The following is a 16,956-nucleotide window of genomic DNA, read 5'->3' on the forward strand; positions in this document are numbered from 1 at the left end:
AGCAATGTGCTCTCCTTTCTCTCTGCGTGACTGGCTTCTTGTCATTCAGAGCTTGCCTTAAATCTGATTGGTATTCCTTAACCACTAAATCTATAGCAGCAATCTGGACACCCTGTCATGTCAGCCCAATTTACTACCAGCTGCTATTGTGTTTATTGCATTTGTCTATTGCTTTTATCTCCTTCCACTCAATGTAAGCACCGTTAAAACAAGTTTGCCCCTCTTGTTCTCAGGTGTTCCCTAGAACCTAGAACAGTGCTGGCATTTAGTTAGCAAATACTTCCTGAATAAATAAATGTTAAATAAACTGTTCTCCTACAATTGCCTTCTACCTGGGAATTATTTTTCTCTAAAATCAGCTTTTAATAACAAGGGCACAAATTTCCAGGGACATTCATCTGAAAATGACTGTCTCACTGACTAGAACTTATTGACCATTTCTGGAGCACTTGGGTGGCTTAGTTGTTAAGCTTCTGCCTTTGGCCCAGGTCACAGTCCCAAGGTCCTGGGATGGAGCCCCATGTGTCAGGCTCCCTGCTCAGTGGGAAACTTGCTTCTCCTTCTCCCACTCCCCCTGCTTGTATTCCCTCTCTCACTGTCTCTCTATCAAATTAAAAAATAAATAATTAATTAATTAAAAGAACTTATTGACCATTTCTTAGTCATGTTAATAAATATCCTGAATTAATCAACAAGTCACCTGGGGTTTGTACTTTACCTCACATTAACTTTTCATGTGAGGGTTATAAAAACCTTTTTTATATCACAAAGTCATATGTAAAAATTAGTTTTTTATCTATAGTCAAAGAAGGACACTGCCTATGCATGTTTTCAAAGTACCCCTAGGTCTCCTCACACAAATATATCTTAACAAATACCTGTAATCTCCAGACTACTCATGACCTCAGATTGTGCTATAAAAGCCTGCTAAAATTAAAATGTATAGTAAAGTCCTGCTCAAATCTAAAGGTAATTCTTAAGGTGAAAAATCACACTCAGATAATATGAAGGTCCCTTAAATTACCCATGAAGTATAGCATGCATATATGCCACTTCTCAGTGAATCAAACATAGTATTGTTTTTTCTTTCCCAATATTATTGGAATAGAAAACTTTTTCTTTAACTAATCATCAAACGAAGTGGTTAGCCATACTATAGGAAATTTACATATATCTAAATTTTAGAATCAAATTCAGCCCAGCAAAACATTCATGCAATGAAAATAGAACTTGAGACTGACCAAGGAGAAATACATATATACATACATATATAAGATACAGATATGTCTGCCATTTTGTTCATTCTGATCACCTATAGATGGAATAGAATGGATGTTATAGATTGATTTATGTCCCCCAAAATTCATATGTTGAAGCTCTAACTCATTGTGACTGTTTTTGGAGATAGGGCTTTAGGAAAACTAAGGTTAGTAAGTTAAGGTTAAATGAGATCATAAGGGTAGAGCCCTAATCCAATAGGAATGGTAGCTTTATAAAAAGATGGAGAGAGAAATCTCTCTCTATGTTTGTGGCTATTGGCAAACTAGGAAGAAAGTTCTCACCAGTCTCACCAGAATCCTACCATGATGGCAGCCTGATTTCTGGCTTCCAACCCCCAGAACTGTGAGTTCTGTTAGTTGAGCCTCCCAATCTATGGGAACTGACTGGTAGAATGGGGAACACATTATAATTCATTCTCTCCCTCCCTCTCATCTTCAATCCTCAAACCCTATGCTTGTGTTTGATTTAAGTTAAATGTGCAAATGATGCAACTCTTTTGTAACATACTGAATCATAACTAGTTAATACTACCTTGAATGGAGAAACTGACCACATTATTAACCAGATATCAAGCAAAGCCTGGAAGGAAGAAATACACAGGAACAAATTAGGACAAAGATAAAAGAGTCAAGTCTCTCTGGAGGGAATACTGAAGTTTATGCTGAGGGGTGGGTTAGGAATTGGGCATCTAAAGGACAGCAGAAAGGTTGGGCACTAAGTTCTAGAAGTTTGGGAAAGAGATTAATAAAGTACATAAAATAAAGATATGTTGGTAGCAAAGACATCTTTCTCAGTTTCGCCTAAAGCTATTTCTGTTCATAAATATAATAACTGTGAGAATTGCTTAGTGTGTTATTAATCTTAGCAGACAGATAAACAACCCCACTTATTAGTTCTTCATATGCCCTTATCTATTCATCCTCTCAGAGGATGAAAGGAGAAAATTCACTTCCAGAAATGACAAAAGAAAAGATTACCTATTCTTGTTCATGCCTATATAAAATTTTAAGTACACTTACAACACAAAGCTAAAGGAATCATCCAAAGCGAAATGGTTTTGTGATCTTCAGGATGGAAAAAGGAGCCACTACATTTAAGCTTTAACAAAATAGGGAATTTTAAGTTAGGGACACTGGATGCTGAGGATTTGAGATAACTTTTAAGTGACTTTAATGGATTCTTTTTTTGAAATTCTGTCCTTTACGGTCTTTTTGAATTTTTAATTTCTTCCATCTTAACTGTCAAAATAGAAAGGATGTTCTGCCCATTACAGTAATTAGTTGAAATGAGGAGAGAGCTGGGAAAGGAATTCAGAAGCCACAGAACGTCAGTATTAATGCTGTTTGTATTTCAAATATGAACAATAGGCAGCGATACGCATTCCAAATGACTGAAACACCCAGACATTCGGTCAATAGCATTCTTTGACATCTATTGTGTGAGAAGCACCATGCTTGGCTGCTGTCTGAGAAAAAGAAAAGAAATACAAGACATCCCTTATCTTCCAGCTTACCAGGCTGCAGGTCTCAATAGACCAAGACATTTGGAAGACTGAGGCCATCCCCACAAGAGTCCATTTTGTCAGACTCGATAACAACCGTTAAGGACAGAAATTATATCTCCGTTATAGATAAATGTAAAGGTTTTCTCTAAATTTAGAGAGAATAATTAACTTCAGAAGACTTTAATTCTCATTTTTGTTAGGAAAGTTTCAATTTTTTCTATTACTTGGTATAGTTCAAGAAAAAACTACAGCCCATTACTAATAATTCCTTTGTGATTTCCAGGGAAGATGGTTGAGTAGAAGGATTCTAAACCTCACTCATGTCATGGATGCACCTAGATAACACCCCAATAACACAGAAAATAACATAAACACTGACAGAACAGAGTCTCCACAGCTAAATGTAGAGAAGAGGCTGCATCAAAGGAAGGGTAGGAAGGGTATAGATGTGGTAGGGAGCTAAATGGACTTGCGGGACTATTCACAAGAGGGAGGGATGCCTGGGGAGGATCAGACCCCATGCCAGGAACCCAGGCACTAGGGACCCACATGGGGAGGATGAATCCCCATAAATTTAGCTTGGAAAACCAGACAGGTCTAACAGTCAGTGGGACTTAACCCCCAGAACTTTAAAAATCAGCAGGATCAGCTTGGGAGGAACTAGGAGGGTGAAGTCTCCATCCTTAAAGACAGAGCATAACAAACAACTCCACTTAGATATGGCCCACAAGCAGCAGTTTGAAAAATGCCTGGGGTACACAGAAAAGAGATTTACCTACTAATCTCACAGTATGTGCTAGAAGTGCAGGGATCTTTGGGAGACTCCTCCAAGAACCAAAGACCTGATGGGTGGTGCCATTTTCCTCCTCTGTCTGCCAGCCTAGATACATGGGCAGTGTAAATACACTCCACCTAGTTTTTTAAGAGGGCCCACCTCATCCCCATATTCTCCTGCAGAAACACCCTCTCCATCCCATCCTAGGCAGTTTTCCCAAGTGGCTGTAGGCCTCCTTCTTCAGCAGACAACCTCCAACCTTGCTGGCATCATGGTACCTTTCCCACACATTCTCATGCAGAAACACCCCCTCCAATATGCCCTTGGCCAGAACCCATCCAGAGCAGTGCCACAAGCATACCAGTGTGAAAGCTGCCCTCAAAGGGGCCACACCTTCCAAAGTGACTTCATCCTGGGGAGAGCAGATGATAACTACATATACTATGACAACTGTGACCCTAGCATGGGCTAGGGGCAGACATCAGGTCTGACTGCAGGCCCTGCCAACCAATGAAAGCTTCTCAGGGGACAAAATAGGAAAAGTTCCCTGCAATTTGGTGCTACTACATTATTGGCAAACACCTAATATGACTCAACTCAAGTCCAAGGTGGCCCCAAATTGTCCTGCTTACAACAACAAAGGGACCGAACTCTGCCCACAAAGAAAGCCATCGCAGATTACTAAATTGAAGGCCAAAGTGGCTCAACCACAGCAGTAGGGCACATACACACACATAGGAGAAAGTGCTGAAGGGCCAAGTTCTAATGAACAGGGGACATTGCACTATAGGGCATTACAGGACTTCTCCTTCTCCTTCTCCTCCCCCTCCCCCTCCTCTTCCTCCTCCCCCTCCTCCTTCTTCTTCTTTTTAAGATTTATTTATTTGTTTGTTTGTGAGAGAGAGAAAGGGAGAGTATGAGTGGGAAGGGCAGAGGAGATGGAGAGAGAATCTCAAGTAGACTTTGTGCAGAGCACAGAGACAGGTGCAGGGTTCCACCACATGACCCTGAGATCACAATCTGTACCAAAACAGCCAGATGCTTAACTGACTGTGCCACCCAGGTGCCCCTGTGGTACCTTTTCTTAAGATCACTAATTAAAGAACAAAATATGTAATTTACTTTCCTAACACGTAGAAGCAGACACACAGAGTTAGACAAAATGAGACAGAGGAATCATTCTCAAATGAAAAAACAGAAAAAAATCACAGCAAGTGACCTAAATGAAACAGAGATAAGTAATTTACTTGACAAAGAATGTAAAAAAATAGTCAAAGATACTCACAGGACTGGACAAGAGTGAAGGACCTCGGTAAGACTCTCAAAAAAGAGATAGAAAACATAAAAAAAGAAAAAAAACAGCAAATCAGAGATGAAGAATTAAAGAACTATAATTAAAAATACACTAGATGGATAAATAGTATACTGGAAGAAACCAAAGAATAGATCAGTGACCTGAAGGCTGAGTAATGGGAAGCAACCAAGCTGAACAGGAGAGAGAAAAAATAATAAAGGAAAATAGACTAATGGAACTCAGTGATACCAGCAAGTAAAACAACATTTGTGTCATAGGGATCCCAGGAGAAGAAAAGAGAAAAGGGAGAAGAAAATGTATTGGGGGGCACCTGGGTAGTTCAGTTATTGAGCGTTTGCCTTCAGCTCAGGTCATAATCCCGGGGTCCTGGGATTGAGCCCCACATTGGGCTCCCTGCTGGGTGGGAAGCCTGCTTCTGCAACAAGAAAAAAAGAATGACACTTTTTGATCATAAAAGGAACAATCCAACAAGAAGATATAACAACTGTAAATATTTAGGCACCTAACACAGGAGCATACAAATACATAAAGCAACTAATAACAAACATAAAGGAACTAATCAATAGTAATACAACAATAGTAGGGGACTTTCACACCACACTTACATCAATGGATAAGTCATCCAAACTAAAATCAATGAGTTAATAGTAGCTTTGAAGGACACACTGGACAAGACAGAGCCAACAGATATGCTGAAAACATTTCATCTTAAAGCACCAGAATACACATTCTTTTCAAGTGCACATGGAACATTCTCAAGAATAGATCCCTTTTAGGCCACAAAACAAGTCTCAACAAATTCAGAAAGACTGAAGTCATGGTGGCTAAGGAACATGCTACTAAACAATGTATGGGTCAACCAAGAAATCAAAGAAATAAAAAATTACATAAAAACAAATGGAAGTGAAAACACAGTCCAAAATCTTTGGGATGCCGCAAAAGCAGTTCTAAGAGGGAAGTTTATGGCAATACAGGCTTACCTCAAGAAGCAAGAAAAATCTCAAACAAAGACCCTAACCTTAAACCTAACCTTTTACACCTAACCTTACACCTTAGCACCTAACGGAGCTAGAAAAAGAACAAACAAAATCCAAAACCAGCAGAAGAAATAATAAAGATGAGAGCAGAAATAAACAAAACAGAAACAACAACAAAAGAACAGATCAATAAAACTCAGAGCTGGTTCTTTGAGTAGATCAACAAAATTGATAAATCTTTAGCCAGACTCATTAAAGAGAGAGGACTCAAATAAAATCAGAAATGAAAGAGGAGAAATCACAACCAACACCACAGAAATATGAAGGACCATAAAAGAATATTATGAAAAATTATATGCCAACAAATTAGACAATCTAGAAAAAAGTGGATAAACTCCTAGAAATATATAACACCCCAAAACTGAAGCAGGAAGATAGAAAATTTAAACAGGCCAATTACCAGCAATGAAATTAAATCTGTAATCAAAACACTTTCAACAAATAGAAGTCTAGGACCAGATGGCTTCACAGGCAAATTATACCAAGTATTTAAAGAATTAGTACCTATTCTTCTCAAACTATTTGGAAAAATAGAAGAAGGAAAACTTCGAAATTCTTTCTATAATATCCCCATTACCCTGGTACTAATAAGCCAGATTTAAAAAAAAAAAAAAAAAAGAGATGGGGCACCTGGGTGGCTCAGTGGGTTAAGCCTCTGCCTTCGGCTCAGGTCATGATCTCAGGGTCCTGGGATCGAGCCCCGCATCGGACTCTCTGCTCAGCAGGGAGCCTGCTTCCCCCTCTCTCTCTGCCTGCCTCTCTGCCTACTTGTGATCTCTGTCTGTCAAATAAATAATAAATTAAATCTTTTTAAAAAAATCATTCACCGTAATCAAGTGAGATTTATTCCCAGTATGCAAGGGTGGTTCAATATTCACAAATCAATCAACAGGTAAAATCACATCAATAAGGATAAAAACCATATGATCAAATCAACAGATGCAGCAAAAGCATTTGACAAAGTACAACATATGTTCATGATAAAAACTCTCAACAAAGTAGGTTTACAGAGAACATACTTGAAATGTAATAAAGGCAATATATGAAAAACCCACAGTGAACATCATACTCAATGATGAAAAACTGAGAGTTTTCCCATAAGATCAGGAACAAGGCAAGGATGTCCACTCTCACCACTTTTATTCAACATAATATTGGAAATCCTAGCTACAGCAATCAGACAAGAAATAAAAGGCATCCAAATTGGTAAGGAAGAAGTAAAACTTTCACTATTTGCAGATGACATGATACTCTATATAGAAAACCCTAAAGACTCCACCAAAAAAATTCAAGAACTGATCAATGAATTCAGTAAAGTCACAGGATACAAAATCAATATACAGAAATCGGATGAATTTCTATTCACTAATAATGAAGCAGCAGAAAGAGAAATTAAGGGGGAAAAAGCCCATTTACAACTCCACCAAAAATGATAAAATACTTAGGAATAAACTTAACAATGGAGATAAAAGACCTATATTCTGACAGAAAACCTTGATGAAAGATATTGAAGATAACACAAACAAGTGGAAAAATATTCCATGCCCATGGGTTATAAGAATAAATATTGCTAAAATGTCTATACCACTCAAAGCAATCTACAGATTTAGAACAATCCCTTTCAAAATCCCCAACAGCACTTTGCACAGAACTACAATAATCTTAAATTTGTATGGAACCACAAAAGACCCCAGCAATCTTGAAAAGAAGAGCAAAACTGAAGGGATCACAACCTCAGATTTCAAAATATATTATAAATCTGTAGTAATCAAAATTGTGTGGTACTGGCAGAAAAACAGACACATAGATCAAGAGAATGGATTAGAGAGCCGAGAAATAAACCCACAATTATGTGGTCAATTAATATCCCACAAAGAAGGCAAGAATATGCAATGGGGAAGACAATCTCTTCAACAAATGGTGTTGGGAAAATGGGATAGCTACATGCCAAAGAATGAAACTAGACCACTTTCCCACACCATACACAAAAATAAACTCAAAATGGATCAAAGACCTAAATGTGAGACCTGAAACCATAAAAATCCTAGAACAGAGCACAGGCAGTAATTTCTCTGACATCAGCCTTAGCTCAACATTTTTCTAGATATATCTCCCTAAGACAAGGGAAATAAAGCATTAATAAACTATTGGGACCACACCAAACCAAAAAGCTTCTCCACAGTAAAGGAGAAAATCAACTAAAAGACAATCTATGGAATTGGAAAAGATATTCGAAAATGGCATATCCAATAAAGGTTTTCTATCTAAAATACATAAAGACCTAATAGAACTGCATACACAAAAATAATAATCCAATTAAAAAATGGGCAGATGAACAGACATTTCTCCAAATATACACATGACCAGCACACATATGAGAAGATGTTCAACATCACTCATCAGAGAAATGCAAATTAAAACCACAGGAGATATCATTCCATACCTGTCAGAGTGGCTAAAATCAAGAAACAAATGTTGGAAGGATGTGGAGAGAAAGGAACCCTTGTGCATTGTTTGTGGGAATGCAAACTGGTGCAGCCACTACAGAAAACAGTACAGAGGTTTCATGAAAATTTGAAAATAGAATTAACCTATGATTCAATAATTACACAACTGGGTATTTATCCAAAGATATGAAAACACTAACATAAAAGGATATATGCACTCCCATGTTTATTGCAGCATTATTTACAATAGCCAGATTGTGGAAGCAACCCAATAGATGAATGGATAGAGATGTGGTATATGTACAAAATGGAATATTACTCAACCAAAAAAAAGAATGAAATCTCGACATTAGCAACAACATGGATGGATCCAGAGGGTACAATAACAAATTAGAAGAGAAAGACAAATAACATATGATTTTGCTCATATGTAAAATTAAAGAAAGAAAATAAATGAACAAAGAAGAAAAGAGATAAACCAAAAAACAGACTCTTAACTATAGGGAACAAACACAGATGGTTACCAGAGGGGAGGTGGTGGGGGGTGATGGGTGAAATAGGTGAAGAGGACTAAGAATACACATGTCATGATGAACATGGAGCAATGTATAGAATTGTAGAATCACGGGGCACCTGGGTGGCTCAGTGGGTTAAGCCTCTACTTTCGGCTCAGGTCATGATCTCAGGGTCCTGGGATCGAGCCCCGCATCGGGCTCTCCACTCAGCAGGGAAGCCTGCTTCCCCCTCTCTCTCTGCCTGCTTCTCTGCCTATTTGTGATCTCTCTCTCTCTCTCTCTGTCAAATAAATAAATAAAATCTTAAAAAAAAAAAAAAGAATTGTGGAATCACTATACAGTACATCTGAAACTAATATAACAATGTATATTAACTATACTAGAATAAAAAAATAAATAAATAAAATAAAGACTCCATCTGTCCCCAGTAGAAGTACAACAAAAAATCAAAAGGAAAAAAAGATTCTTAGTGTCTTATAACTGGTAATTTCCACAGATCCAATCAGTATGAGGTACTCTTTGTGTGACTCAGAGATTTCAAAGTGAGCTTTGAGGCTGATACTAGAGGAACTCTCCCAGTAACACAAATTAGGTTTACTCCAATTATTTGGCCATTCCAGAGGAAAGAATTCCTTGATAGGCTCTCCTTTTAAAGTCTGAGAGAAATTAACCCAGTTTAATAATTCCATTTAAAAATAAAGTTTGTGAGGGGCATCTGAGTGATGCAGTCGGTTGAGGTTCCAACTGGGTTTTAGCTCAGCTTGATCTCAAGCCCCAGATCGGGCTTCACAAGCCACACAGAGTCTACTAGAGATTCTCTTTCCCACTCTTCCTCTGCGCCTCCCCCCTCCACGCTTTATTGCTCTCTCACTCTCTCTAAAATAAATAAATCTTCTAAAAAAAAATAATAAAGTTTGTCACAAATTTCAGCACCAACTAAAAATGTGCTTGACTTGTTACAGAAATATTTTCAGGCTAACATGAAAATCGATATACTAATCAGAGCTGAGCTGTGAAGCAGACAACATGTAACAAGTATGACTCATGGAGTAGAATTATAAACAACTTCATTTTTACCTCCCACGGTCTCTTCAAATTTATTCTTTTGGGCCAGTACTTCCATTGCCTTCAGATGAAAACTTGAGCAGTCCCCATTACTTTTTCTGGGTATTCTTAAGTAATAAAAAGTCCTAGAGTCACTTTAAATTGCCAACAACAACAACAACACACTTAATTCCATAATAAGTCAAAAGTCCAAACTTGAAATAAAGCCAAACCTTCACCTTTCCCACGTCTAAAGGCTACAGAAGGGAAACACAATTGGAGAAGGGCAAATGGTTTCTCTCTTTTTCCATTTTGTGCTTCTATTTCTCCACCCCCAGCATAAACTGGAAAAGCTGTAAGACATAATAAGGTTCAAAAAGGACCTCACTTTACTGATATTCTTGTGAGCTGGTGTTGGTCCTCTCCAGGCTTCTTAACTGTTTGAAGGTGAGGCTTTTTTGTGGGTTCTTCTGAGATCACCCACACACAAACTCACCACACACACAAAGCTAGAGCTCTCTCAGCTGCCCTTGACATGAAAATGAATTCATCACATCATCAGCAAATGCTCTTTCCTCATCTCTAGGCATATGGCAATCCCTCTAGTTTCCACTACTGGGGTCAGCTCCTCTTCTAGAGTCTTCTTCCACATAACTTTAGATAACCCCAGCCCAGGCCTCTCTCTCTACATGGAAACATCAGTCCCACAGAAAACAATCAATTAACCCATCAATTTATTCATTCTCTAAATGCTCATGAGCTCCCGTTATGTACCAAGCACTCTTATAAACACCATATGCTAAAATATAAATAATCAAGCTTAAAGTATACATCTTCTAAAGGGCATTTTAAAAAAACAAAGTTTTTTTAAACCACATGAATAAATTATATGACACTAAATATACAGGTAGAATTACTCAAGAGAGTGAGTCCAAAAGTTTACCCAGAAGGTACAGATTGGGGCTTCTACATGGCGGGGCACTCCAGAGGCAGCAATGTGTTCTGAAGGGTGAGGAGAGGGGATTTTGAACTTTCAATGTGCAAGACCACTGCTTTTACTTAAATTGTGTGGTTATTCTTCATCACTGGAGGGTTGGCTAATGGATGATGGTTAATGGAAAAACTAAATTGCTTCAAGCTACTCCTTCATTCTGCTTTCCCAGAATATTTTTAAGTCTGTATTAGTATTAATGTTTAACAATAGAATGATAGAATACCTGTGCTGGAAGAGACATAGAAGTTATCTGGTCAGTCTTTGTGCACATACCTTCCCTGTATGTATGTATGTGAGCATCTATACATGTGACTATGGGGATTTTTGTTACATAAGAATGTGTTCTGAGCATGCATGCAAAAAAAAAAAATCAGTACTAGCTGCAATTCCTTTTGGCAGTTGTTTGGACAATACAACCATTTACCTTGAGTCCTCAGCTCACCAGGATGAAGGCTAAATTATTAAATGACAGATCTTATATATGAGGGAAATATAATCTGGTCTAACTTGAGTTTGATTCAGAAGAATAAATTACAAGTGGCTAATCAAGGTCCTTCCACTCAGTTTTCTAGGGATCTTTGTGCGGGATGCTTGGCATATTAAAACCTAAAGGAGGCTCACTGGAGGAAGTATCCACCAACACAAAAGCTCTGTGGTGGAAATGTGCCTGGGCTGTTTCAGAAACAGCCCAGAAGCCTGTGTGTTTGGAGGTACTTAGGGGGTAAAAGAAAAGGAGATGAAAGAAGGGAAAATGAGGACAGTGGTTCACAGCCCTGAATGCCCATTAGCATTATTTGAGGACTTTTCAGTGAGTATCAGTGCCCAACCACAAAACCAATGAAATCAACATTTTGGGGAGTCAGACCCAATATGAGTTATTTCCTTAAAGCTCATCAGGTTATGTTCAACGTGAGCCAAGGTGGAGAATCTCTTGTAGGTGACTTTGACTGAAATGGGAAACCACTAGGACAGGGATTTGGAGCAGTGGAGTATCTGATCTCGCTTAGGTTTTCAAGCAATCCCTCTGCTGGGAGAACAGATTATAAGGGGACAAAAGCCAGAACTGATTTTTCAATATCTTTCGCAGGGCACCTAGGTGGCTCAGTCGATTAAGCCTCTGCCTTCGGCTCAGGTCATGATCCTGGGGTCCTGGTATTGAGTCCCGCATCAAGTCACCCATCAGGCTCCCTGCTCAGTGCGCAGTCTTCTTCTCCCTCTTCCCCTCTCCCCGCTTGTGTGCACACTCTCTCTCTTCCATCTCTCACAAAAATAAACAAAATCTTTAAAAAAAAGAATATCCCACATACGTGATTGTGCTTATTTTAGCAAAGTGGGTGATATCATATAGGTGTGCCTGTACATATATTAGAATATATAAATATATAAAATAAAATATATAAAATAAAATATAAAAATATATAAAAATAAAAATATATAAAATAAAATAAACATATAAAATATATAAAATATATAAAATAAAAATATATAAAATATATGAAATATTTTATATATAAATATATAAAATAACAAATAAATATATAAAATATATAAAATATAAATATATTAGAAAATATAAATATATAAAATACATTAATATATAATAATGTATATATTTGGTTATGTGTGTATATTTACATAAAATAACATTAAGACTTATTTTCTCACTTAATAATACTTCATTTATGTCTCTCCCAGGAAATATGGAGCTATGTTTAAGTAGCTGTATAGTATTTCATAGAATGGAAATATTATTTAACCATTTAGCTCTCAATAAACATTTCTGGGGGGGTTGCCTCTAGAAACACTGAAAAAAAAGGTACATTTATTCTTACATCCTGATACTTTGTTATTGCAGGACACATTTCTCTGAAGGCCTGAATAAAATAAATGACTGTTTTAAAAAGTTTCTTCCAGGGACAGCTGGGTGGCTCAGTGGTGAAGCAGCTGCCTTTGGCTCAGGTCATGATCTCAGGGTCCTGGGATGGAGCCCCACATTGGGTTCCCCCACTCAGCGGGGAGCATGCTTCTCTTTCCGCCTCCGCCTGCTGTTGGAGTACCTTATCAAAGGAACAAGACTGAGACAAAGTAAAAGTTATGCAAAGCCTTATTCTATGCCAAACATTAGAAGTTAGACTGGCCAGGGCCGCCTCTGAAGAGAGCGACCCCCTCCCGATCTCACAGGCTGGTTTTATAGGGCATAACCTCAGACCCAAGGTACATGGCTTCTATTTTTAAGGCGTTTACTCCTGGAATCGGTACCCAGAACCATACCAGGAACTACGGGGGCATTTATTCCCGGAATGAAGTCCGTGGATGTAAATAACAATATGGCTACCTAGGCAATATGGAGTTGCTCTGGCTAAGCAAGCCCTAATAGTTAAACAGGTTTTAACATTAAATTGGCCCTAACACCTGCCACTCTGCCTGCTTGTGCTCTCTCTCTCTATGACAAATAAATAAAAAAAATGTTTTTTAAAAAAGTTTCTTCCAGTCTCCTTTTGATAAATCCACTTAGACTCTAGTATTCTTTTTTTTTTAAGATTTTATTTACTTATTTGACAGACAGAGATCACAAGTAGTCAGAGAGGCAGACAGAGAAGAGAGGAGGAAGCAAGCTCCCTGCTGAGCAGAGAGCCCAACATGGGGCTCGATCCCAGGACCCCGGGATCATGACCTGAGCCGAGGGCAGAGGCTTTAACCCACTGAGCCACCCAGGTGCCCCTAGACTCCAGTATTCTTAAACTCAGACTTTGCCGCCTTCTTATTAATTTACTTACTTTGCAAATACATATTTAATGCTATTAACACACCTGATTCTGAGATACTTTCCTGGAGTCTATATTTTTAGTTGGTATTCAAACATCAAAATAGTTCTTAATAAATAAGAACCTCCACATATACCTCCATCCAATTCACATTCCATTGCCTGCTATAGTAGCTAAACACCAAGTAAGCATTTCAGGCCTTAATCTGTGAAAAGTAATAAACTATTTCTAGAAATCACTTTGTTTGCCTTGGGTTGGAACTTTCATTTTGTAAGAGAAAACACCTTGAGCAAAGGGCACTAGAAAATTATGAGTAGAAAGACCTTGATTAGCCTCTTGTCATCTTTCTTCCCCAAATCAAACTCTTAAGCAAGACCAGACTGCATTTCCTTCATATATAAGAAGTGCATTTTGAAAATTTAGCTTTCACTCTGGAGAGGTGAAGGCCCAAGATAAATGGCCGTGCAGGTTAACCAATATCCGGAGGGAAACAGAAGTAGAAGTATGTGGATTTCTCACATACATGTTCAGAGAACACTCTTATCTAAGAAATCCCCAACACACTCTCTTCACAAACTCTCACATACACAGAAGAGCTAATGATACAGATAGCTACCTTTCACATATATATAGAATGGCATTTCTGATTATAACAAGGACATATTCTTTGCAAGGGTTTGAAGGCAGAATTCCAATCCGATTAGGCTTCAATATCCAATAAGAGACAATATAATAGGAGATGCACAGTATTAGTGAAGGTCATGATCTCTGGAGTCAGACAGACATGGATCTAAAGCCTGGGTCTACCTCACACCTGTATGTTGACTTTGGGTAAGTTAGTAAGGCCTATAAAATCCTGCTCCCTTCATCCATAAATGATCACATATACACTTAACTCTTACGGTGGTAGTCATCATTGAATGAGTATTAAACAGAGTATGGCACTTGCCACATAGTAGATACTCAGCAGATACCTGTTATAAAGGTCAAAGGAACTTCAACTTCCCCATTAGTCTTTTTATCAGGTAGAAATAGCTTACATTAAAAAGTATTACACAATACTACCAAAGGCTTAGGAAAAACAGTCATGAAATAAAGAATATACATCCGGAAGGTGGTGGAGCTCCTAAAACAGCGAGCTCAGAATAGAATAAAGACCCAACGATACTCCATAAAACATACTTCAGAGCTGTATTGTGAATCTAGGAATCAAAAATAACAACAAAATTAAAAGTACAAATAATAAAAAGACAAATCAAAAAGACTGGTAAGACTACAGTTTAGATACCAAGATTATAGTTTCCAAATTCTTCTGGAGATAGACATCTCAATACCATTCTTATTACTTGTTCCTGAGCGTTTGTGTGTGATAGGGCCAAGGGAGACACAGAGGAGGAAGTTAAGAAATAATGAATTTGGGGCACCTGGGTGGCTCAGTGGGTTAAGCCTCTGCCCTCGGCTCAGGTCATGATCCCAGGGTCCTGGGACTGAGCCCACATCAGACTCTCTGTTCAGTGGGGAGCCTGCTTCCCTCTCTCTCTCTGCCTGCCTCTCTGCCTACTTGTGATCTCTCTCTCTGTCAAATAAAATAAATAAAATCTTAAAAAAAAAGAAAGAATGAATGAATTAAGGGAAACTGGAGTCACGTTCTATAACTTCAAGTTCATTTGAGAATTTCACCCATCAAGAGTATATGGACCCAAGAAGCTACACAATACATTAAAGCAGTTAATTCAAATAAATCTGATATTCAAATGTCTAGAATTCCTCAGCTCAATATGCTGATGGGGAAAATCAGTTACTAGGGTTCAGGGCCTATACTGTAAAGTCTAATGGTTATTTTAGAATGGCAGATAAAATCATAAAATTATTGATTTATAATGTACTGGGCTACCACTAAACATAAAAGAAAAAAATAGACTCAGTTTTCTGTTTCCTATGCCAACAAAATGAAACACTGACACACTTCATTTTCTTCAGAGATTAGATTTCACATCCTTTTAATTTCTGGTTCATTTCCTGGCTACTAAGATGTTCTGCACTCTCTCAGCCACCTTAGCACTCCTCACATCGATCCTGAAAGCTTTGGGTCACTTAGCCAGTTGGCAAAAAATTATGGGACATATCCCATCACTCGCTCAGGGCAGTGGGGCAGGCACATCTTTAACTCAGCTGCAACAGAACTCTAATAAAATATTCAGGGAGACACACCACTTTGAATGGAGATGAGATCAGCCATAAGAATTCTAAATGGAAAAGTGAATTTCCATTCCTCCTCCTTTAGTATTTCTAAATAAGTCATTTTCAGCCTTCAAGAGGTTCAAATGCTAAATTCTAGGAAACAAGGCTCTAGAGTACCTGATAAATAAATCCTTGTTTCATTACAGCACAGCCTCTATTTTTGTGAAGTGAATATAGTCTTTAACAGAACAGTATCAGAAATCTAAAGACAGTAAGGCATAGTAGATAGATTCTTGGGTTTCAGAGTCAGAAAATATGTCTTGAAACCAGACTGTGTCACATTCTATCAGCTTGACCTTAGGCAGATTTTTTTTTTCTTTAAGCCTATTTTCAGAGTTGTTTTGGAGAGTTGGGGAAATAATGTAAGTGAAAATATTAAAAGGGGAGCATTATTCATTCATGCTTATTAATCTATAGAAAATATTTTACATTAATATTAGTGTATTTTCTTTAAGATCATCACACATAAATATATATAATTACTGTTGTGTGCCTAGCCCAGTATTGGTTATAAAACAAATATAAATACAATCCTTCCCCATAAAAACAAACTCCTAACATTTAGTTGAGCTCTAGGTTACTGTTCATACTTTGCTAGGCTATTTGTCCCCAAAGAAGACAAAATTATTCAAGGTTTATCAGCAGAATTTAAAAAATGAGTAAGAACTGGTTTTATTTAAGCCATAAAATATAAAGCATTTCTAGGTCTTGGGATGTGTTGGAATAAATAAACTGAAATAAGCAAAGGCACAAAACCTGGGTGTCATTCACTCAAACAGCGAATTACCAGACTTTCCTATTTTTCACATTACCAGTCTATTCTCTCATTGTACTTGTTATCCTAAAAAGACCATGCATTGCATAAATCCATTGTCAAGAAGAGTACATTATGTGACTTGACCATGTAAATGTACTTAAACAAAGCTACACAGATATTCAAAATTAAAGAACAAAGCAAAGAAGCACTAATTCTAATTAGAGAACAATCAGACACAGGCTTAATTTCTCTTAGAACCATTTAATAAGAGGCTTCTTAAT

This window comes from Martes martes (genome assembly GCF_963455335.1).
Source record: "Martes martes genome assembly, chromosome: 3".
In the NCBI taxonomy this organism is placed as follows: domain Eukaryota; kingdom Metazoa; phylum Chordata; class Mammalia; order Carnivora; family Mustelidae; genus Martes; species Martes martes.